The following is a 26,994-nucleotide window of genomic DNA, read 5'->3' as shown; positions in this document are numbered from 1 at the left end:
AAGAATGACTTAGACTTCTTATGATAGATTTAGGAAAGTGATTAATTTGTCACCCTGCAGGATTTTATGGGATGCCAAGGTTGTGTGACCATCTCTTTCTATCTTAAAATCTAAAAATATTTTTGCCGAATTTATTCTCAATTCCCAGAATGCAGCTTCATGTTTCATTGCTTCTTAAAATAGAAATACACACAGCCAGGACTGTTCCTCAATATACTAACCTATGTAAGATTCCAAGTGTAAAACACCAAATGTCACCTACATTATGAAAAAAAGCAGTCATTTTATTAATTGTCACCTATAATTTCCCAAAGGGGCATTTGACTATTACCAAGTCTCATTACCAAAACAAATTTCTTCATTTATTCATTAATATTATTTTAAATGTTTGCAAACATTAATACTTGATTTGAATATTTAAAAAATAGTATGATATCCATACTAATAATTATAGTATACTAATCATTATAGCATATAGAATTTATTATGCCTAAACATGCATATTATTTTAATTCAGGGTAACACAAGAAAATCTGATAATCTAATAGAAACAGACTATTACTGTGTCTTTGAAAGCTCCATTTTTAGGTTTATTCATTGGAACCCCAAAGACCTAACAGAAGCAGAAGACATTAAGAAGAGGTGGCAAAAATACACAGAACTGTACAAGAAAGGTCTTAATGACCTGGAAAACCACTATGGTGTGGTCACTCACTTAGGACCAGACATTCTGAAGCGTGAAGTCAAGTGGAACTTAGAAAGTACTACTATGCACAAAGCTAGTGGCGATTATGGAATTCCAGTCGCGCTATTTCAAATCCTAAAAGATGATTCTGTTAAAGTGCTGCACTCAATATGTCTGCAAATTTGGAAAACTCAGCAATACCCATTGGCCTGGAAAAGGACAGTTTTCATCCCAATTCCAAAGGGCAATGTCAAAGAATGTTCAAACTACTGCACAGCTGCGGTCATTTCAAATTGCTAACATATGTTGAATCATAGAAAAAGCAAGAAAATCCCAAAAAACAGCTACTTCTGCTTCACTAACTATACTAAAGCCTTTGACTGTATGGATCAAAACAAACCAGGAAATTCTTAAAGAGATGGGTAAACCAGACTAACTTACCTGCTGCCTGAGAAGCAACGGTTATAACTGGACATGTAACAATGGACTATTTTTCCATTGCTCATATTGGGAAAGGAGTATGACAAGGTATACATTCCCACCCTGCTTATTTAACTTATATGCAGAGTACATCTTGCAAAATCCTGGGCTGAGTAGATCACAAGTTGGAATCAAGATTGCCAGGAGAAATATCAATAACCTCAGATATGCAGATGACACCACCCTTATGGCACAAAGTGAAGAGGAGCTAAAGAGCCTCTTAATGAAGGTGAAAGAGGAGAGTGAAAAGGCTGGCTTAAAACTCAACATTCAAAACCAAGATCACAGCATCCATTCCCATCACTTCATAGCAAATAGATGGGGAAAAAAATGGAAACAGTGACAGATTTAATTTTCTTGGACTCCAAAATCACTGCAGACCATAAAGGTCGCCATGAAATTAAAGACACTTGTTCCTTGGAAGAAAAGCTATGACAAACTTAGCCAGGGTATTAAAAACCAGAGCCATCACTTTACTGACAAATATCCATATAGTCAAAGCTGTGGTTTTCCAGTAGTCATGTACCAATGTGAGAGTTGGACCATAAAGAAGGATGAGCGCCAAAGAATTTATGCTTTCGAACTGTGGTGATGGAGAAGACTCTTGAGAGTCCCTTGGACACCAAGGAAATTAAACCAGTCAATCCTATAGGAAATCAATCCTAAATATTCATTGGAAGGACTGATGATGAAGCTGAAACTCCAACACTTCAGGCTCTGAAGTGAACAGCTGACTCTTTGGAAAAGACCCTTATGCTGGGAAAGATTGAAGGCAGGAGCAGAAGTGGGCAATAGAGAATGAGATGGTTGGACAGCATTACCGTCTAAATGGAAGTGAATTAGAGCAAACTCTGGCAGATAGTGAAGGACATGAAAGCCTGGTTTGCAGTTCATGGGGTTGCAAAAAGTAGGATGTGACTTAGCAACTGAACAATAACAACACCATTATTACTTAAGTCAAAAAAAGATAAAAATAAATGTAAAATTACAACATATATTTTAACAAATGAATTGTCTTTGAACTCATGGGAATGAAAAATATGTTCAATAAAGAGATAAGGGGAATTCCCTGCCAGTCCAGTGGTTAAGGCCTGGGTTTGATCCCTGTTTGGGAAATTAAAATCCCATAAGCCATGTCAAAATAAAATAAAGAGATGAGGAAAAGAAAGAAAAGTGATGATGGTGAGTGTTAGGTAATGGAACAGTGTGTTTTGTTGTACTGAACAAAAAAGGGAACTAACTACCACGTTAAATAATTCTGATCTTTGTGCAATCTGTAACATAAGAAACCAAAGCAATCCATAGGGTCAAACTTCATATGTACTTGACTTTTCAATCACTATGTTAGCATTTTTTACATTTATTTGATAGAAACTTTGATTTCTTTTCTCAAGGGGTCTCTGCATTTTTTCAGTAAGTGAGAAATTATTATGAAAATTGAATTTCATTAGTCTTTTGTGAGCTGGACTTTGCATTTGCATCAGAGGAAAAGTTTTGAACACTAGGGTATTTTGGAATTCTTCTTACTTTTCTGTATTTTATTCTAGGCAATGCATGAGCCACTTTTTTTTTTTTTTTTTTTACTACTGCATCTTCATTTGAAATTTGTAACATCAAAGCAACAAATGTTCCTCTGGTGTTTACTGTCTCTTCAATCCAGTAACTCTCCATCACCTCAGCCATTTGGAGAACATGGAGCATATGGTACCAAGAGCTACAGTGTATAGCTATGAGATACATTGTCAGATCTTCACACTTAAGTTCCTGTGAGTCACTTCATTTTTGGACCTCCTGATACTTATTAATAACAAAGGGAAAGATTACTAGTTTTGTTCTTAAAAACTCAGCAATTTACTAAGCACTGCTCTCATTGTATACATTTAATTGTCAAATCTGATAACTGATATTACTGTGTTATAAGAAATAACATTTTATTTCACATCAATTGGGTACACATATTACACAATTTAAAAAACAAATCAGTAAAAATATATATAGTCACCTTATTTCAAAAAATAAAAATCAATTTTGTGGAACTGAGTAGTTTAAAACAGTGATTTGAATATTATTTTTATAGTAATCAACTTTTTAAATCCTTAAAAACTCAAAAAATGTAAAAAAAAGTTATGATTATTTATTACTTTTTAAATTCATAAACATGATTGGTTGCATAAGAGACCTATGGGACAACATTAAACACACCAACATTGACATTATAGGGATCCCAGAAGGAAAAGAAAGGATCTGAGAAAGTATTCTGAGATAATATCCAAAATCTTCCCTAACAGGGAAAAGGGAAATAGTCAACCATGTCCAGGAAGCACAGAGTACCAGGCAGGATAAACCCAAAGAGGAATAGACTGAGACACCTAGTAATCAAACTGACAAAAATGAAAGACAAAGATAAAATAGTAAAAGCAACAGGGGAAAAACTTATACAAGGGAACTCCCATCAAGTTATCAGCTGATTTTTCAACAGAAACTTTATAAGCCAGAAAGGAATGGCATGATTTACTTAAAGTGATAAAAGAGAAGAACCTACAATGAAGAATGGTCTACCCAGCAAGACTCTCGTTCAGATTTGATGGAGAAATCAAAATCTTTCCAGACAAGCAAAAGCTAACAGAATGCAGCACCAACAAACCAGTTTTTCAACAAATGTTAGAGGAATTTCTTTAGGTAGGAAACACAAGAGAAGGAGAAGACTTAACACAAAATAAACCCAAAGCAATTAAGAAAATGGTAATAGGATCATACATATGGATAATTACTTTAAATTTAAATGGATTAAATGCACCAAACAAGACACAGACTGGTTGCTCAGATAAAAACATATACAGGTATGCACTTCCACTTACCACGTCACTCTGCTTGACCCCCCAAACTGTATGCAATTATTTTATATTGTTAGCTTAATCATGTTCCCATTATGGCTTGCAACTGCAATTTCTATTCTTTGTCTGGCTACTGACTGGGAAAACTGATAAATGTCTTTTACTAGTGTGATTATGTAGCTGCTGCTGCTAAGTCGCTTCAGTCATGTCTGACTCTGTGCAACCCCATAGACCTCAGCCCACCAGGCTCCCCTGTCCTTAGGATTCTCCAGGCAAGAACACTGTAGTGGGTTGCCATGTCCTTCTCCAATGCATGAAAGTGAAGTCACTCAGTCGTGTCCGACTCCGCGACACCATGGACTGCAGGATTTTCCAGGCAAGAGTACTAGAGTGGGGTGCCATCACCTTCTCCGGATTATGTAGCTATCACTCACTTAATACCACTGTATCATGATAGGTAAACATAGAAATAATAGAGTTCTATACCATGGAAATGACCACATAACAGAACAAAATGACCACTTAACAGAACAAAATGACCACTTAACAGAAAAATCTGTAATCACTTATTAAAACTCAGATACATATCAAAATTATCTTGGAATTTTTTGAAAATTACAAATGACTAGGTATTGCTGTTTTTCTCCAAAATTCCAGATGTGTTTCTAATGAGCAGTCATGTTTAAAAACAACTAGACTATATGATGATCTTTTACTTTTATCTAGTTTGTTGCGCTTTTCTATTTTATATTCAGTGCTCCCATTTAATTTAGTTTATTTTTCCAATATCTTCATCACTTCTTTTTCTTTTTTGATGTTCTTTCTCAAGCACACTAGAAAAACCTTTGTATACATGTAAATCAATATTATGTATAATATATATATTTAAGAAAACTTATGTTTATTGGAAGGACTGATGCTAAAGCTGAAACTCTAATACTTTGGCCACCTCATGTGACGAGTGACTCACTGGAAAAGACTCTGATGCTGGGAAAGGTTGAGGGCGGGAGGAGAAGGGGACGACCGAGAATGAGATGGCTGGATGGCATCACCGACTCTATGGACATGAGTTTGAGTGAACTCCAGGAGTTGGTGATGGACAGGGAGGCCTGGCGTGCTGTGATTCATGGGGTCGCAGAGAGTCGGACATGACTGAGTGACTGAACTGAACTGATGAACTTTTGCCTAAGGAAAAAATTTATGACATTTTGATTCAATTTGTTTGACTTAGTACGAACAGAATGCTAGACTTATAATTAAAAAATAGATATGTAAAAAGCAACAAAGATTTACATATAGCACAGGGACTTTTAGTCAATATCTTTTAATAATCTATAATTTAAAATAATCAGAAAAATAAGATATGTGTATATGTATAACTGAATCACCGTGTTGTACACCTGCAATATTGTAAGTCAACTATACTTCAATAAAATGTATATATTAAAAAAAAGGAAATATTCCTTTGTACATAATACAAAAAGCACCAAAAGGACTGTCAGTTTACTTTTAGTAACAATCTATTAGAAAATAAATGCCAATCATTTCTTTGCTTGAACATTTCTGTAACCCTGAAAATACTACTAAACAAATCATGCCATTTAAATTCCAAAATATCTAAAAATCTATATATCTTAAATATATAATGTAGTTTGTTGTAAGAAAATGTGTCTCAAACATACTACATAAATTTGAAGTAGAAAATCCATGTGTACATATTGAAAGAAAGATATATTTAATAGTTGAGGAATAATATCCATACCTATTTAAAATGCATTTTACTTCATACTGGTAATGGTAAAACACTTGCTTATAATTTAAAATATTTATGGACCTAGGTAGAAAAATAATTTGCCTTCAAAATTAATTTAATTCCAGAAACTTTAAGAATCTACAAAAGAGTATAATATTAAAATAGCTTAAATAAATAGTCTAATTATTTGTAGCTAATTCTCTAGTATTCTTTTCTCTTTTAAACAAATACACTTTGACAGAAGTTCAATATTAAAACTGAAAGTATTGTAAAAAGACTCAGGAATGACCTTTCTTAAGGATTTAGAAAAGATGTCAGAAATATTTTATACAATGAATTATACAAAAATTATTGGTAACAATTATTTCCAACAATATAATTCCTAATATTTCTATCATTGATATTAATAGTATGACTATTCTAGGAAATATGTGTCTAATGTTGAGTCAACTGAATAGTTATTATTCCATCAACAGAATTCAATTACTCAGAATCAGTCCATCACTGAGAAATAATCTCTATTGGAGTTAAAACCCTTTGAGCTGATATTTGGTCTCAATAATGTATGTACACAGAGAGAAATACACACACACATAAATACACATGTATACTAACTTGGCCAAAAGTAGTATATGTGTATATATATGTGTGTGTGTGGAAATATATTTCATTTATATTATTTTATTAAGTTTGGCATATCAAAGTAGCTCACAACCAAAGAAGATCCATAACTAACATAACAAATTAGGGGTGATTTCCCTCAAATCCCACATATATTGGTTGCAATGAAAAAACAGGAAATATTAACCCAATTTGTTCATTTCCAAATGCCAGTTTATAAAATACTGTTTTTAATCTGCTTGTGAAAGACTCTACCTTTCTTTTGCAGCTCCTTCAGGGAACTTATTTTTTGTATTATTTCTTAGCAGCAGCTGCAACCACCACTTTAAGTATGATGGTTATCCATGATGATTACATTCTTTACTTCAAAGAAGATATCAGTACAATTCAACAGTAGACACACATACAAACACACACACACACACACACACACACACACTTCCCATCAGAAAGCTAAAGTAGGCGATATATGCATGGTATGATTTTTTCAACATCCTATTCATTGTTCTCTAAATCTTGCTTTGAATAGTCTTGGGCAGACAAATGAATGTTTTACACATAAGGGAGCTAAAAATAGAAATGAAATCCAGGTATGGTACAATTTGATGAATACAGATATTGAAGACCTGAAGCTTATAAACTCAGAAATTCCTTCATTAAGAAAAACAATTCAAAATTATTAACTCAAAATTATGTGCAAGTCTTGAAAAGAACACAAATAATTAAATGCTCTGAAGCTTAAACTTCAGTAGATTCACAACAAATCTAGTACTTGTGACAGTGTTTTATCCAGTAACTGTCAGAGTATTATTTATCATTTATCATACTCTTTTGTCTACTCCCTTGATCTGTTGTCTCCATAATCTGTCACAATAACACTAATAATCAGAGATTACTCCTGACCTGCCTCTATCACATTCCTGAACTGAACACATGGACACAGTGATGAAGCATGGTTGTACTTTCGGTTATGCCCAATAACTATTGACAATTTGGAAGTTTTTAGAGGGAACCTGCATGCATTGAGAGATTTCAGCTCTGTGCACTACTCTAAGATATTTCTTAACTGGGACTCAAAGAATATTTCATAAACGTTGCTAGGATACTAGGGCTTTTTCTCTTTAATCTTCAAGAATTGTATGGCATCATCTCTTTTCCTGAGTTGGGAAGATCCCCTGGAGGAGCAAATGGCAACCCACTCTAGTATCTTTGCCTGGAGAATGCTGCGGACAGAGAATCCTGGTGGGCTACAGTCCATGGCGTTACAAAGAGTCAGACACAACTGAAGCGACAGCACAATCTCTTTTCAAGCAAACAAAGCTCTTTAAATTGCTTTTGATTTTCTCTATGTTTTATATTTATTGTCCTTCAGATTTTTCATAAAAATGTAGTGTCTTACTATTTTTTCTCATTGATTTTTCAGGTCAAAAATAGGAAATGGTGACTTTTTAAAAGAGTAACCAAATCTTCACACAATCGTTCACCAGATGACTCTAAAGTTGAAATACATTATCTGAAACAAATCCTTTCTAATATGTAAAGATAGGTCTATGGGATTTTTTTTTTTTAACTTTGAATGCAGATTAAACTCCACAAGGTTAAATGACAAGGTTAAGTGTCTAATTTTGCAGCCCTTTTATACCTGGTGAGTGCTAAGGCTTTCCTAATGATAGGATTAAATATGGTTTCTAGCTACAAACAGTTGCTTGTCATTCCCTGTAGGTTAGCCTCTATATTTTGTGCTTATCACAAACAGAGAGGAAATAACTTTCTAGGTCTTTTGTGAGCCTATGAAAATGCATAGACTTTAGGGAAATCATATTTTCTTGAAGGAAATGAGGCATGACCAATCACACAAAACGTGAGAAAATCCCTTGATAGATGACCTTTGCCACATGTAAAAGAAACTGTTCAGTGGCTGAGGTTTCATGGATTTCATGCATGGAAATCAGATTTTCTGGCCACCAGTGCTGTTCAGTAAATAAATAATCCATCATTGTGTCAAACAGTTGAAACATGGAGATACTGCCCTTGCTTATCTGAATAGATATTTCAAATTAGTAACTTATGCAAACTGTTTACATGTCAGCAGTTGTGTGAGCAGTGTTGTAGTTTTTACTGTGTAAAATAAAACCACTTAGCTTCAGTGATGTTAACCTAATAGTGAGGAGTATTCATTCGATGCTGCTTGCTGCTGCTGTTGCTGTTAAGTCACTTCAGTCGTGTCCGACTCTGTATGACCCCATAGACAGAAGCCCACCAGGCTCCCCCATCCCTGGGATTCTCCAGGCAAGAACACTGGAGTGGGTTGCCATTTCCTTCTCCAATGTGTGAAAGTGAAAAGTGAAAGTGAAGTCGCTCAGTCGTGTCCGACCCTTAGCGACCCCATGGACTGCAGCCTACCAGGCTCCTCCATCCATGGGATTTTCTAGGCAAGAGTACTGGAGTGGCTTGCACTCCTATGAATTCAATAGTGTGTGATGAATGCATCAGGGTGAGAGTATGGAATGTGTGGTGTGTCAGAGAAAAGTGCTAAATCATTAGTAGGCAGTTCCAGTGATATTATTAAATAAATCTACTTACTATTTCATTTAAACCAAAAAACAACATATTTCTTAAAGTATGTTGGCATGATTACTTTTGAATTGTTTTAATCCCTACATTTTAAATACATTGTGAGTATCATTAGAATAAAGTTAGTTAAAATGATGCTTCCTGACAACTAAAGATTATTTTTATTTTCACTGGGTAAATCATACATATTTGAGGTTATATTTATAATTAATATTTACTAATTTAACTAGCTTTAGTTCTTCTGATATTCTAATTTTATACTAATTTTTATTTGTTCAGCTTTATCATCAAAATATCAATGTATATAAAAACAGACACAATTAATTTAGGCTCTCAGATCTGTTTCTACTAATGGATCAAGTCAGGTTTCCACTTCTGCTTTTTATCCTAAACAGGAAGAACTATCTAAGCATTCCGAGTATGTTTCCATCTTTAAACACATTTATGTTGCTTTTCAGCTAACTCCTAAACTCACTTTTGAGTGCTTTAAGTGCTTTATTGCTAAAATGTCAGGTCCCTTTTGTCAAAACAGTTTGTCTTTCTAGTCTTATCTCTTCAGTTCAGTTCAGTTTATTTCAGTCAGTCAGTCGTGTCCGATTCTTTGCGACCCCATGAATCACAGCACGCCAGGCCTCTCTGTCCATCACCAACTCCCGGAGTTCACTCAAACTCATGTCCACAGAGTCGGTGATGCCATCCAGCCATCTCATTCTCTGTTGTCCCCATCTCCTCCCACCCCCAATCCCTCCTAGCATCAGACTCTTTTCCATTGAGTCAACTCGTCGCATTGAGGTGGCCAAAGTATTGGAGTTTAGGTATTCGCAAATAGCACCTCACTTTTTTGGTCTTCTAGAATACAGTGAAAGTTCCTTTGCTTTAGAGCACAAGAAATGCTCCATTCATTTTGCTAAGTTTGTCCAGCATTTTGAGAAAACTGTTGTGAAATTAGTCCATGAAATGGGTATAAATAAGATTTATGATAAAGCTTCCTGAAACTCAGGGAAAAAATTACAAGCATTAAATGTAAATTATCTGTTTTTCATTTCAAATGAGTTAGTCAAGATTTTTTTTGATGTTTTATTTTTAAAAAGATATATACTATACTTGTACCCTGATTTAATTTGATTCTGTAAGAAATTAACTTTTGCAAATATTTTCAGAGATATCTATCAGATAATAGTCAAAATAAAAGTTTAACTTATTGTTTAACTATATTATGACAGATTCTTTTGTTTTTAAGCCAGCACCTTATAGTTCTGACACATTTTTGGTTGAAGATATTATATTTTCATAAACGGACCCAAAGAGTTGCTGCTGCTGCTACTGCTGCTAAGTCACTTCAGTCGTGTCTGACTCTGTGTGACCCCATAGACGGAAGCCCACCAGGCTCCCCTGTCTCTGGGATTCTCCAGTCAAGAACACTGGAGTGGGTTGCCATTTCCTTCTCCAGTGTGTGAAAGTGAAAAGTGAAAGTGAAGTCGCTCAGTCGTATCCGACCCTTAGCGACCCCACAGACTGCAGCCTACCAGGCTCCTCCATCCATGGGATTCTCCAGGCAAGAGTACTGGAGTGGCTTGCCATTAAAGGGTCATGTGATTATTAATCTACCAAGTAAATGGAAAAATACAAAATTTATTTTCAACAATTTATAAACAAGGAAAAAACCCAAATAAACAAACAAAAAAGACTTTATATATCGTCTTGCTTATATTCCACAACAAATTAACCATAAGATACTTGTTTTCAACTTTGTAAGATAAAACAACAACAAAATTCAAAACACTGAGTATTTCTAAGAAAAGCTGTAGCTTAGGACAGGCATTTGTGGGTAACATTTGTTTTGTATTAGCATTTTAAAAATATCCATGTGTTTGTGGATCATTTGAATTATGATGTATTTTTTAATCTATCAGTCATCTGCCAAAGAAAGGATTTATGTTCAACAAGCACAAAGTAAATTGACAATATCACAAGGATTTGCCTCAGTGGACATTTAGTACTCCAAGGCTCATAGAGGTTGAATATTGTACTTTGGCACATTTTCCAGTATATTTCTGTAAATTAAAATCATCACACCTATATTTACACTAAACTACGTATTAGTATATTCAAATTTTCTTTCTTTTCTTTATTTTTATTGAATATGTAGTCCATGTTAATTGTTCAAAACTTAGAAAAAAATAGCACTGTTAACAATGTGATCTATGACATCCATAAACTTTTGGGTATCTTTAATGCTTACAATCAAAAATACAAATGAATGTAAGAAGACAAAACCATTTTATACATACTATTTTATATCTTGTTTAATTTTTCCACTTAACAATATATGATGAACATCTTGTCATATCAACAGATATAAATGTATGATATAACTAGATGAAGCATTCAAGGTGCAAATAGAAAAACAGGAGCCACTCTAGGAAACCAGAGTAGAAAGAGACATAATATAGGAAATTACAGTGTTGCTCAATAGGATGGGAGAGTGAAGACTAGAATAGCTAATCTGAAAATGAAAAATTGCAAAAAAAAGTTGCTATCAATGACTGCAGCCATTTCTCAATATTAAAGGCAGTGTTTCTGAAGAAACATTCTAGAGGCATGCTACCCCAAATCCTAGGTTATTTCAGCGCTGAAGTGGGTAATCCTCAAGTGAGACCTCCAAAGCTATAGGAGGCTTGTGTACAACTGCTCTAGAAAACAAGGGCTCTCTTCTTTGCCTTCAGGATGTAAAATGAAATAGTTCTGGAAAGGAATTATGGGACCTGAATTTCTATTTCTCTCTTGAGATGGTGGAAGGGACACAGATGAAGGTGAGCTGACAGAGGACATTAAAAATAGTGATTACTGCTTTAATGTCTACATACTACATCATTATGGATTTACATAATTATTTTAGTTGATGAAATTTTTGGATATGTTATTTTCAATTTGATTAATTTAACTATTAAATATACACACAGGTAGGATATAAGTGAAAATCTATAAAAATAATAATAAAGGGACAACATAATTTGCTTCAGTGGAAAAAAAAAATCTGATTTCTGAAGCAAATGATTAACTTAAATTTTCAACTTGGGTTTGGAGTCCAAAATATAGCTCAAATAATTATCAAAATTCAGTGATTCATTATTTCATATATCTGTTTATCCAAAACTGGCTTATATTACTCTACTTTGTGGAGAATATTTTGAAAGTTACCCAGAGAGATGAAAATATGTTTTAAGATTAAACCACTATGACCCAGACACTTGTAATCAAGTTGGTGAAATATTGTTTGTCGTTAAAAACACAAAGAAAAATGAAACAAAACCTCCAGGCAGGCTATATGGCTACTCACATCCATTTTTAAAATTTTCAATGTCAATATTTCATGTAAAAAATATTCCCAAATGCAAGGACTATAGTTTTGAGCACCTCAGGCCAATAAACAGATCTGAGTAAGAATTATGCATTCTAACGGCAAATTCTTCTTATCTTGTGGAGAAAAATACTCAGAGTAAAACACTTTGATAAAATTCATTAATGGGAAATTTTATCTTTACATAAAAATAATAAAATAGGAATAAAATTTTTGTTTTCTAAAATATTCCTTTATTATTTGGTTACTTGGGTCCTATTTTGTGTTTTGCTATTAACTCTTAAGTTGCCTGAAATCTATAAATGAATTTTAGAAGATTTACATAGAAATAAGCTGTCAATGATATAAAAATATTAATTTCATACATCCTACAGGAAAGATGCTTTCTAAAATTGTTGAAATATGAGAGAGGGGACAGAGATTCAGAAAGGATGTGCATTTAGAATTTTATGTTTCAAATGTCATATTGATGTAGCCCTTACAGTCACAAATGTCAGTTTTACTGAAAGTTTACCTATATTTTTAGGAAATTTCCTGCCTAAAAAACTGCAGTTTCTTAGTCTTAGTTCAGGTGTGTGTGTGTACATATATATATATATAAAACATCCCATTGTTGCTCTTTTGATATAACAAACAACACAGATATCTTTAGAGTCTGACTGTATAATCCTCAACTTGAGAAGCAATCCCTTCATTAAAAATAAATAAATAAGAGCCTGTATCCTACACCCTGGAGAAATCCTGAGTGTGGTTAGATCCCCAAGAAGAAAAGCCTTTGAAATGAATCTAATGTCACGTTATTGAAAATGTAGCTGCACAGATTAACTTTTTTTCACTCTGCAATGGCTTACAAAGCTTCAAATACCCATAAATCTCATAAACCAGACCATTTAAGGAATCTAAATAAGCTTGCACGGTTTTAAGCTTTCCAACTTTGAATGTTAGCTTTGAAGTTTTGCCAGAACCTGACTGCAGAAGAGTTGCTTTTAAACTGAATTCATGACACTGGAATTAGTGTTGTAGGTTCAACATGCCTAATGACAATTTTGACCATGCTAATCACAGACAGCCATCATATATGGTAAGATAAGATATGTAACATCCTGGCTGCAATATTTATTTATTTTTCATCTTTACAGACTGGATTCTGGATAATGTCCAGTTTAAAAAGCCAATTGCTTTAATGGCATATGGCATCTGTCCACAGGTAAGACAGCATGGAAAGAGGAAAAGAAAGAAGCTTAGAAACAGTTAAATTATAAACGTCCTGATATCATATTTCTTTTTCTTTTTGTCTTCATTCTTTCTTTTTTTATTAGCTGGAAAAACTATAACAAAATCCTGGGTGTAACTCTACTGCCAAGTGTCTTTCTGCCAATTTCCAACCAAGACCATTCTAATTCCACAAACTTCTCTAGACCTTTAATTTACATAAGTAATTTCTCCTCATAGCCTGAGGTTTATTACAAATCCTTTTTAATATCAACATATATGCTTTATTTTAATTTGTATTATATCACTTAGAAAAAGAAAAGTCTAGCATGTGGATCTTCCCTTCTGTCCTGAAGCTGACATAAAAATTTTGCACAAGTTAAAGGAAAAAATTCAAAATTTATAACATGGGAAGATAGAGTCACCTATGAGAAGATTTACTATCATCTTTAGTTTCCTAGATTTTCCAAGCAAACAGCAATGCTGTTATTACTACATAGGTCTGATATGTGTTACAAAACAAGAATGTTACCCTTTGAGGTTTATGATTCTGCCAGTAAAACATATTTAATCAGCAATTCTAATATTAAAAAGCAAGTTATTACCTTCAATAAGTACATACAAGGAAGTTGCAGGAAAAAAATGTGTGTGTGCATATATCAATAGATATATACAAATATCTCAAGTAACTATTTCAAATGCTAATCCAGAATGAAAAAATTAATTATTTCTGTTGTAATGACTTTTACCTATTATCTTATGAGATTTTTTAGTGAAATATGGCCCCAGGGTACCTAAACATGTTTGGCAATTCAAATAATAACTTCAATCAATTATGAGTACTTTCAGCATTTTAAAAAGTTTTATATATTTAACTGAAAACATAGATAACAAAATATAAAAAGAAATTATGTACAGTAAGTAGTTACATTTATGCAAAATGTCAAAAATAGTAATTTTTTTACTTTTAGTACATAAACGTAAAAGACGTAAAAAACACATTGTTTTTATAATTCTTTCTAAGCTCATTTCTGGGCTTCCTGGGTAACTCAAATGGTAAAGAGTATGCTTGCAATGTAGGAGATTTGGGTTCAATCCTTGGGTCTGGAAGATCCCCTGGAGAAGAACATGGCAACTCACTCCAGTATTCTTTCCTGGAGAATTCCATGGACAGAGGAGCCTTGTGGGTTACAGTCTAGGGAGCTGCAAAGAGTTAGACATGACTGAACAAGCAACACTTTCATACTTTCAAGCCCATTTATACGTCTTGAAAGATGATGCTGTGAAAGTGCTGCACTCAATATGCCAGCAGATTTAGAAAACTCAGCGCTGGCCACAGGACTGGAAGAGGTCAGTCTTCATTCCAATCCCAAAGAAAGGCAAAGCCAAAGAATGATCAAACTACTGCACAACTGCACTCATCTCACACGCTAGTAAAGTCATGTTCAAAATTCTCCAAGCCAGGCTTCAGCAGTATGTAAACCATGAACCCCCAGATGTTCAAGCAGGTTTTAGAAAAGGCAGAGGCACCAGAGATCAAATTGCCAACATCTGCTGGATCATGGAGAAAGCAAGAGAGTTTCAGAAAAACATCTATTTCTGCTTCATTGACTATGCAAAAGCCTTTGACTGTGTGGATCACAATAAACTGTGGAACATTCTGAAAGAGATGGGAATCCCAGACCACCTGACCTGCCTCTTGAGAAACCTGTATGCAGGTCAGGAAGCAACAGTTAGAACTGGACATGGAACAACAGACTGGTTCCAAATAGGAAAAGGTGTTTGTCAAGGTTGTATATTGTCACCTTGCTTATTTAACGTATATGCAGAGTACATCATGAGGAACGCTGGGCTGGAAGAAGCACAAGCTGGAATCAAGATTGCTGGGAGAAATATCAATAACCTCAGATATGCAGATGACACTACCCTTTGGCAGAAAGTGAAGAGGAACTCAAAAGCCTCTTGGTGAAAGAGGAGAGTGAAAATGTTGGCTTGAAGCTCAACATTCAGAAAACAAAGATCATGGCATCTGGTCCCATCACTTCATGGGAAATAGATGGAAAAACAGTGGAAACAGTGTCAGACTTTATTTTTTGGGCTCCAAAATCACTGCGGATGCTGATTGCAGCCATGAAATTAAAGGACGCTTACTCCTTGGAAGGGAAGTTATGACCAACCTTGATAGTATATTAAAAAGCAGAGACATTACTTTGCCAACCAAGGTCTGTCTAGTCAAGGCTATGGTTTTTCCCGTGGTCATGTATGGATGTGAGAGTTGGACTGTGAAGAAAGCTGATCGCCGAAGAATTGATGCTTTTGATCTGTGGTGTTGGAGAAGACTCTTGAGAGTCCCTTGGACTGCAAGGAGATCCAACCAGTCCATTCTAAGGGAGATCAATCCTGGGTGTTCATTGGAAGGACTGATGCTAAAGCTGAAACTGCAATACTTTGGCTACCTCATGCGACGAGTTGACTCACTGGAAAAGACTCTGATGCTGGGAAAAGTTGGGGGCGGGAGGAGAAGAGGACGACAGAGAATGAGATGGCTGGATGGCATCACCAACTCTGTGGACATGAGTTTGAGTGAACTCCGGGAGTTGGTGATGGACAGAGAGGCCTGGCGTGCTGTGATTCATGGAGTCGTGGAGAGTCGGACACGACTGAGCAACTGAACTGAACTGAACTCATTCAACAATTACTGCACACTTATGCAATTTCCAGCTTTGGTGATATTTAGATGAAAAAATATCTTTCAGTCCTTAAGGATTACTGGTGAGATGGATACAATATATTAAAGCTAGTGCTATATCTGTAGTGCACTCTATTTGGATTTTATACACATTTGAATAATACAAATTTGAAAGCATATGATGTAATATATCAATAAAGTCTTACTTTATATAAAAGCTTTAAAATGGAGTTAATTGGGCTCAAATGAAAAATTTATCAAAGGTGCATAATTTAAAAATTTATAAGCAAAATGAACTATGAACTTGGCTTAATCTATTGACTCATGGTGAGTCATATCGCTTTTAAAAATGTTTCCTCATACTTTTTCAGAAATAGGTTTGAATTATTTGAGTTTTCAAATGAAACTTTCCAGTATATCTCTCAATACACACACACACACTCAAAAGTCAGACCATACACAGAAATTATTGTTATCAAACTAAGAATTTAAGCTTAGAAAAGCTTCCATAGAATGCTTCAGATACATAATAATAATTTAACTAAATTTTCAAGTTTGTGTAGATTTCCATTTGTAAATGAGGTAAAAAAGACTTCACCATTCTGTAAAATAAATGTAAGCTAAAATTTCATGTTGAAGAGTAAGTAGTCCAAAGATGAGTGATGAACAGTTAAGCTTGTTCAGAAAAGCAAAAGACATAAACAAAATAATTTCAATATATTATGTTGGTGATGATAAATCACTGAGAGGCTAGGTTTTTACCACCATTTCACAACATAAAACATTATAAGGAACCAATTTTTACATGCTTTTGGCATCAGAGAACTCTACCAGATCTGTAACTCTACAACTGAATTGTTCAGGAACAAGAGTAAAGTATTTTCCTGTTACATGAGAGGGTGAAAATGATTCTATATTGGTGGAGGCTTTATTAACTTTCCCTCTAACAAGTGCTTAGCAGAGAAACTTACAAAAATAAGTACTCAATAAATGTTTCTTTGAGTTAAATTGCATATTATTTGAATAAATAAATGGGCTATAATCTGTTGAGCATTTATTTTACTGCTTCCAATTATAATTAAGAATCTTACAACTCTGTTAAACAATAATACCACAAATTTCAAATCTATAAAATTCTTGCTTTACCTATTTCAAACTACCCTCTGAGAATAAAAAAGCACATTTTAAAAAGGATAAATGGGCCAGTATATTTTTTAAATGCTTAATGTAATATAATCATTCTGATTAGTAGTAAGAACTCCACGAATATTTTAATAAATCAATAGAGAAAATTGTTTATGATTTCCTTACATATTTTAACTCTTTGCTAACATTTTCCCAGTGGTCATGTATGGATGTGAGAGTTGGGCTATAAAGAAAGCTGAGTGCTGAAGAATTTATACTTTTGAACTGTGGTGTTGGAGAAGACTTTTGAGAATCCCTTGGACTGCAAGGAGATCCAACCAGTCCATCCTAAAGGAGATCAGTCCTAGGTGTTCATTGGAAGGACTGATGTTGAAGCTGCAACTCCAATACTTTGGCTACCTCATGCGAAGAGCTGACTCATTGGAAAAGACCCTGATGCTGGGAAGGATTGAGGGCAGGAGGAGAAGGGGACAACAGAGGATGAGATTGTTGGATGGCATCACTGACTCAATGGACATAGGTTTGGGTGGACTCCAGGAGTCGGTGATGGACAGGGAGGCCTGGCGTGCTGCTGTTCATGGGGTCACAGAGTTGGCCACGACTGAGTGACTGAACTGAACTGAACATATATCTATTAGATTTTAAAATGTCTTAACCAAGAAGGCATTAAGTCAGTATCCATAATTTTTCCCTTTCCAATTATTTTAAAATACTGCGGAGTTTCTGCTTTCAGCTTTGGAAGACTAGTTTGTTTCACATCGGCCTGTACGTTAAAATCTACTTGAAAACTTGACAGGAAAAAAAAAATACTGTTTGCAGTAATCCCAAGCTACTAAGGCAGTGAGAACTCAATCCCCGCGAGAAAGAAAACCAGGAGAGGAGAACTCAATATTTGGTGTGCTCTTCCTTTCAAAGCATGTACTGATTAAAACATAGCTGAAAGCTGCAGAGTTTATGAAGATTTACCTCATTGATTTGAACAAAAGTTGAATTTGACATATGTTTTAGCAGATGGGCCTGGGTTTATAGAGATACCTAGTTGAAGCCACAAAGGTCTACACCTGGGAATAAAGGACGGGCACCCATCTTAATGAAAGTTGATAAAAGTTTAATACACCATTCATAAAACCATAGCCCAACTATAAATAATACAGTAAGTTACTGGAACCTAAGAAGGGAAAAAATATAAACAGACTATGGGAGATCTATACTGAAGTTATTGAATATAAATGTAGATAATTACGATGAATATGTTGAACCAATTAGGGATGTTAACAATTTCAGAAGAGTATAAAAGAGAATTAAGCAAAAACGCCAGAATTAAAAAATATATTAAGAAAATTAAGAATTAAATGAATAAGTTCTTTCACTTCTTACCAACAAGGAATAACAAGAACTAAATTTTTCCCTCCTTGGAACATTTTCTGTTTGAAACAATCAAACTCTTAATCAAAGTTTTCAAGAAACTAGACTTCAGGCTATGAAGGAAAGTTACCAGTAAGGCAAGAAAAAAAATTATATAAACACTATAATTTTTCAGGTTAAAAACATGAGAGAGTTTCCAGACTATTGTGTGAGGAGTGGGTTCTCTGGCAACTTTTTGGGCCAAGAAGACAGAGCTGAGACTTTGGGGAAACTAAGGCAGATGGAGTTTGTAGAGCAGATCAATGAAGAGGAAAAAGATGCTTAGAGGAAAAAAATAATAATATAAAGATCTACAGAGGAGCATTTTATAGTATTATTATTAATCAAGACATGCTGGTTGAACTACCCAAAGAAAAACCAAAGGACACATGTATAAGGCTTTATAAGCAACAGTACCTAGTGGCATTCACACAGGGCCAACAGTTAATTTCCACCAATCAGACTGGAAACTTCATAACTGGTGTGGCATTAAGTGAAGAATCCAGATAGAGAAAAATTTTTGCAGAAAAATTGCCCTCAAAATAAACACTGCTATAGTGCACAACTGATATTAAAAGACCGAATTCAAAGCATCAAACCACATCCAAGTTTATTTGTTGTTCAGTCACTAAGACCTGTCAGTCTCACTGCGACACCAGGCTCCTCTGTCCTCCACAATCTCCCGGAGTTTACAAAACTTCCTATTCACTGAATGAGTGATGTTATCCAATCGTCTCATCCTCTGTCTCTCCCTTTACCTCCTGCCCTCAATCTTTCCCAACATCAGGGTCTTTTCCAATGAGTCAGCTCTTCCCATCAGGTGGCAAAGTATAGGGGCTTCAGCTTTAGCTTCAGCATCAACCTTACCAATGAATACTCGGGGAAGACTGCCTTTAGAATAACTGGTTCATCTCCTTGCAGTCCAAGAGACTCTCAAGAGTCTTCTCCAACACCACGGTTTGAAAGCATTGATCCTTCATTGCTCAACCTTCATTATGGACCAACTCTGACTTCCATACACAACTACTGGAAAAATCATAGGTTTGACTACATGGACCTTTGTCATCAAAGTGATGTCTGTGCTTTTGAATATTCTGCCTAGATTTGTCACAGCTTTCCTTCCAAGGAGCAAGAATACTTTAATTTCATGGCTGCAGTCACTCTCCACAGTGATTTTGAAGCCCCAAAAATAAAATGTTGTCACTGTTCCCACTTTTTTCTTCTATGTACCATGAAGATATGGGATCAGATGCCATGGTCTTAGATTTTTGATTGTTGAGTTTTAAACCAGCTTTCTCACTCTCCTCTTTCATCCCATTAAGAGGCTCTTTAGTTCCTCCTTACTTTCTGCCATTAGAGTGGTATTATCTGCATATCTGAGGTTGTTGATATCTCTCCCTGCAGTCTTGATTTCAGCTTGTGAATCCTCCAGCCCAACATTTCCCATGATGTACTCTGCATATAAATTAAATAAGCAGTGTGACAATATACAGCCTTGATGCACTCCTTGCCCAATTGTGAACCAGTCCATTGTTCCATGTCCGGTTCTAAATGTTGCTTCTTGACCTGCATAAGGTTTCTCAGGAGACAGGTAAGGTGGTCTGGTATTCCCAGCTCTTAAAGAATTATCCACAGTTTGTCATAATTCACATAATCAAAGGCTTTAGTTTAGTCAATGGGCAGATGTTTTTCTGGAACTCCCTTGCTTTCTCCATGATCCAACAGTTGTTGCCAATTTGATCTCTGGTTCCTCTGACTCTTCAAAACCCAGCTTATACATCTAGAAGTTCTTGGTTCACATACTGCTGGAACCTAGATTAAAGGATATTGAGCATTACCTTGCTAGAAGTATGAGTGTAATTGTATAGTAGTTTGAACATTCTTTGGCATTGCTCTTCTTTGGGATGGGAACAAAAACGGACCTTTTCCTGTAACTGTCACCATTGCTGAGTTTTCCAAATTTGTTGACATATTGAGCACTTCAACAGGATCATCCTTTAGGATTTTAACTAGCTCAGCAGGAATTATATCACCTCCATTAGGTTTGTTCGTCATAATGCTTCCTAAGGCCCACTTGACTTCACACTCCAGGATGTCTGGCTATAGGTGAGTGATCACACCATCATACCTATCAAGATTATTAGGACCCTTCTTTTGTATAGTCCTTCTGTGTATTCTTGCCACCTCTTCTTAATCTCTTCTGCTTCTAGTAGATCCTTACAGTTTCTGTCCTTTATTGTGCTCTTCCTTGCATGAAATGTTATCTCAGTATCTCTAATTTTCTTCAACAGATCTCTAATCTCCCATTCTATGGTTTTCCTCTATTTCTTTGCACTGTTCAATTAAGAAGGCCTTCTTATCTCTCCTTGCCATTTTCTGGAACTCTGTATTCAGCTGGGTATATTTTTCCCTTTCTCCCTTGCCTTTTGCTTCTCATTTTTCCTCAACTATTTGTAAAGCCTCCTTCCGTTCCATTCAGTCGCTCAATCGTGTCCGACTCTTTGCGACCCCGTTGACTGTACCAGGCTTCTCCGTCCATGGGATTCTCCAGGCAAGAATACTGGAGTGGGTTACCATTTCCTTCTCCAGGGGATCTACCCGACCCAGGGATCGAACCCGGGTCTCCCGCATTGGAGGCAGATGCTTTAACCTCTGAGCCACCAGGGAAGCCCATAAAGCCTCCTTAGACAACCACTTTGCCTCCTAGCATTTTTTTTTCTTTGGATGGTTTTTATCAATGCCTCCTGTACAATGTTATGAACCTCTATCTATAGCTCTTTAGGCATTCTGTCTACAGATCTAATCCCTTGAATCTATTCATCATCTCTACTGTATAATCAAAAGGGATTTGATTTAGGTCATACCTGGATGGCCTAGTGGTTTTCCCCACTTTATTTTAAGCCTGAAATTTGCAATAAGAAGCTTATGATCTGAGTCATGCTCAGCTCCAGGTCTTGTTTTTCCTGACTGTATAGTGTTTCTCCATCTTTGGCTACAAAGAATATGATCAATCTGATTTTAGTATTCATCATCTGGTGTGTACAGTTGTCTCTTGGGTTGTTGGAAAAGGGTGTTTTCTATGAATAGCATGTTCTCCTCACAAAACTCTATTAGTTTCTGCCCTGGCTAATTGTGTACTCCAAGGTCAAAGTTGTGTGTAATTCCAGGTATCTCTTAACTTCCTACTTTTGCATTCCAATTCCCCCATGTAGATCTAAGGTCTTGTAGATCTTCATAGATCTGATCAGTTTCAGCTTCTTTGGCAATAGTGGTTGCAGCATAGACTTAGATTACTGTGATGTTGAATGGTTTGTCTTGGAAATGAACCAAGATCATTCTGTTGTTTTTGAGACTGTACCCAAGTATTCCATTTCAGATGCTTTTGTTGACTTTGAGGGTCACTACATTTCTTCTAAGGGATTCTTGCCTACAGTAGTAGATATAATGGTCATTTGAATTAAATTCTCCCATTCCTATCCATTTTAACTCACTGATTCCTAGATTCTTATGATGTCAACATTCAGTCTTGCCATCTCCTGCTAGACCAAGCCAAATTTACCTTGATTCACATCCAGGCTCCTATGCAATATTGTTCTTTAGAGTATCAGACTTTACTTTCACCACCGGACACATTCACAACTGAGCATTGTACCTACTTTGGCCCAGCATCTTCATTCTTTCTGGAGTTATTATTAGTTGCTCTCTGCTCTTCCCCAGTAGAACATTGGATACCTTTTGATTTGGGGGGCTAATCTTCTGGCATCATATCTTTTTGCCTTTTCATACTGTCCATAGGGATCTCCCAGGCAAGAATACTTGAGTGGGTTGCTATTTCTTTCTTCAATAGACCACATTTTGTCAGAACTATTCACTATGACCCGTCTGTCTTGGTGGCCGTGCACAGCATGGCTCATAGCCTCATTGAGTTATGCAAGTCCCTTTGCCACCACAACGCTGTCATCCATGAAGGTGATATCCAAGTTTACTTAATTATATTTTAGAATAAAGCTCAAGAGGATTCATAGGAATACAAAATATCAGACACATAACAAGGTAAGATTCACAATATCTGGCATCTAATGGAAAATTCCCAGGCATGAAAACTAGCAAGAAAACAGAGAAGCAATGCAAGTTAACTGAAAGTGATTCATAATTGACTCAGGTTCTAGAATTAACAGTCAAAGATGTTGAATAACTATAACTATATGTGGGCAAGTTCGAAAAAATAATTACAAAAATGGAAAGTATGTTCAAATCAAAATTCTAGTGTACAATCTATACTGGTTGTGGGTAAAAAATACAATAAATAGAATGGCAAATAAGACATTACAGAAGAAAAGATTACTAAATTTGAATTGGCCATAGCAATGGGCAAACCGAAACAAAACAGAGAGGAAAATGTAAACAGCATCATTAACCAGTAGTACACCTTTAAGTGGCCTACTTTTAAGAAATAAAGCTGGAAAATTATCGAAATTTCATAAAATCTTTGAAGCAAAGCTCCAAGAATTTCAAGAAACTCCAAGCAAAAGAAAAATGAAGAAAACAGTGCCATGGAACACCATAATCAAATTGCCCAAAACCAGGAATGCAGGGAAATATCCTAGAAACACTGGTGAAAAAAGATACCTTATTTACTGGAATAAGAATATAGATAATTTGACAGTAGCTTTCCATTGCGGGGGGGGGAGGGGATGCAAAAGAAGAATATAGGGGAAAAAATATTGAAAGAAAAGTCAACCCAGAATTCTATACACAGCATAATTTTTTTTTTTAATGAAGGCAAGTAGAACTTCTTTAGACATATGGAATCTAAAGTATTTCATCTCCTGCAACCCATAGTACAACATATTTAAGTAAATCCTTCAAGTAGAAAAAGTGATACTACATGAAAATATCAGTTCAGTTCAGTAGCTCTGTCATGTCTGGCTCTTTGCAACACCATGGACTGCAGCACACCAGGTTTCCCTGTCTATCACCAATTCCCAGATGAAGTGATGATATGAAACTACACAAATATGTATGATATGAAGATATGAATCTACACAACTAACAATGAGCATTAGAAATGGTAACTACATGGACAAACATGTAAAAAATATTTTCTTTTCATGTAAATCTTGAAAATATAACTGCTTCTTTAAAAATAACATCAATGTAGTATGAGTTTACAACATTAAACGCACAATAAATGAAAATAATAACAAAGTCTGGGAGATTCTTATTCTGTAAGTGAAATGTTATCAATGGAAACTAGACAGTGATAATTTAAAGATAACTTCTATAAACCCTAAGACTACTAATAAAACAACAAAATTTGTAACTAATAAATCATAAAAGAGGAAATTTAAAAATCATATAAAATAATTCAAAAAAAAGCACAAAAAGTGATAAAAGAGAACAAAGAATATATGAGATAGAAAACTAATGAGAAGATAGACTTAAATCTAACAATATCAGAAATCACATGGAAAAGAAATGATTTAAATACTCCCAACTGGAAAAGACTCTGATGCTGGGAAGGATTGGGGGCGGGAGGAGAAGGAGACGACAGAGAATGAGATGGCTGGATGGCATCACCGACTCAATGGACATGAGTTTGAGTGAACTCCGGGAGTTGGTGATGGACAGGGAGGCCTGGCATGCTGTGATTCATGGGGTCGCAAAGAGTCGGAGATGACTGAGCTACTGAACTGAATAAAAAGTCAGAGATAGAATGGAGAATAAACAAGACCCAACTATTTACTATGTACAAAAAACAAATTTTAAATATAAAACACACAAAAAGGCTGTTAAGTAAAAGTATGGAACGAGATACCAAACCAACTCTAGTTAAAAGCAAGCTGAATTCGCTATACTAATTTCAGACAAAATATATTTCAGATCAAAAAATTTTACCAAGAATAAAAATGATTCTTTTACATAATAAAAGGGGCTAGTTCATCAGGGGGCCATAACAAGTCTAACAGATCCAATTCTAACAATTCTAAATGCCCATGCCCCCAAAATGCATGAAGCAAAAACTACTACATCTAAGGAAAAGAGAAAATGTCTCTTTTGTAATCAGAGGTTTCACTACTCAACTTTCATTATATGATAAAACAAGGAGAAAGAAAATCAGTAAGCATACAGAAGATTTTAATGAAGTTGAACTGACTGACATTTATAGAACTCTTCAACCAGGGACATCAGAATACATACTCAGTTCAAGTGCAGTTAATAGTAATCTGCAAAAGAGATAAAAACTTGATTGAAGTAAAAGGAGAAATAAATTCACAATCACTCAATGAGAAATTCTCATACTTCTCTTTCAGTGAATTAAAGCAACAATCCAACAACAACAAAAAAGTCACTAAGTGTCTAGAAGAACAGAGCAAATATGACAAGTTAAGCTAATTAACATGAAATGACATCTAAAAACTGAGCAACACTTATTCTTTGCAAGTACATATGGATCACTTACCAATATGTTGGTCTATGATGTGAATTTTAATAATTTTTAAGGATGAAAATCACAAAGAATAGAATTTTCACCACAATAGAATTAAGCTAGAAAACAAAATCAGAAAATAGCTAAAAATTCTCAGTTTTTAAAATGTTTATCTTTTTAAATAACCCATGAGTCAGAGGACTATTTAAAAACAAGACTAAATAATAATTGTTAGTGTTCTAAGCTGAATTATAATTGAAAACTACATAACAAAATTTGTATTGAAAGTTGATCAGTCATGTCCGACTCTTTGTAACCCCATGGACTATACAGTCCATGGAATTCTCCAGGCCACAATACTGCAGTGGGTAGCCTTTCCCTTCTCCAGGGATCTTCCCAACCCAGGGATCAAACCCAGGTCTCCACTGCAGGCAGATTCTTTACCAGCTGAGTGACCTTTGAAGGGGATTCATTAACTTCAAAGTATACATTAGAAACATATTTTAAAAATAAAAATAAATTATCATGCATTCATATCAAAAGTTACAAAAGGAACATAAATTAAATTTAAAAAGTAGAAAAATAAAATTGAGCACAGACATTAATGAAACAAAAATAGGCAAATTGAGTGGATTAATAAAGAAAGCAATGGTTCTTTGAAAGGACTAATTGTTACTCACTCGCTAAGTCATGTCCAACTCTTTGTGACCCCATGAACTGCAGCACACCAGACTTCCCTGTCTTTCACTATCCCCTGGAGTTTGCTCAAACTCATGTCCATTAAGTCACTGATGCCATCCAACCATCTCATCATTCCTTCAAGAATTATCCACAGTTTGTTGTGAAAGGACTAATAAAATAAAGCAAATCCTTGGCAAGACTGATAAGAAATCAAGAAGGGGTATAATAACCACTATCAGGAATGAAAAAAAGAGCATCAATATTCTTAGAATTTTGTAAAATATATTTTCTATTAAATACACTAGACATCCAGACATCCATCTTCTTTTGCCACTGAATTTTAATGTAGACCACATTTTAAAATATTTTTTCTGAGGCTTAAACATCCACTTTATACTGACTAGGCAATCTTTGCGTGCATGTGTGCTAAGTTGCTTCTGTCATGTCCAACTTTTTGAAACCCTATGGACTGTAGTCCACCAAGATCCTCTGTCCATGGGATTCTCCAGGCAAGAATACTGGAGAGAATTGCCATGCCCTCTTCCAGGGGATCTTCCAGACCCAGGGATCCAACCCATGTCTTCGATGTCTTCTGCATTGGCAGGCAGCACCTTGGAAGCCAGGCAATCTTTAGTAAAAAATAACTCTCAATTTTTCTGAACTATTCTTAACTATATGTGGGCTGACTTCTGAAAAAAAGAGTCTTGTCTTTTTTATTCATAAAATTAGTGTTTATATAATAGAATAATTCTTAGTCATACATAGGAACAAAATTGGGTCATTTGTAGAGACATGGATGGGCTTAGAGCCCATCACACAGAGTGAAATTAATTCAGAAAGAGAAAAATAAGTCTTATACAGTAACACATGTATGTGGAACCTAGAAACATGTTACAGATTAACCTATTTGCAGGGCAGAAATAGAGAGACAGATGTAGAGAATGGACATGTGGACATGAATTGGGAGCTTGGGATTGACATATGTGCACTGCCATGTGTAAAACAAATAGCTATTAGGAACCTATTGTATAGTGCAGGGAACTCAGCTTGGTGCTCTGTGGTGACCTAGATAAATGGGATGGCAGAGGGTGGGGTGGGTGGCAGGAAAATCCAAGAGGGAGGGA

The sequence above is a fragment of the Moschus berezovskii genome, chromosome 10 (genome assembly GCF_049115385.1).
Source record: "Moschus berezovskii isolate FMDL1 chromosome 10, NW_MosBer_1.0, whole genome shotgun sequence".
Classification (NCBI taxonomy): Eukaryota; Metazoa; Chordata; class Mammalia; order Artiodactyla; family Moschidae; genus Moschus; species Moschus berezovskii.
Note: the sequence above shows the minus strand (reverse complement) of the source record.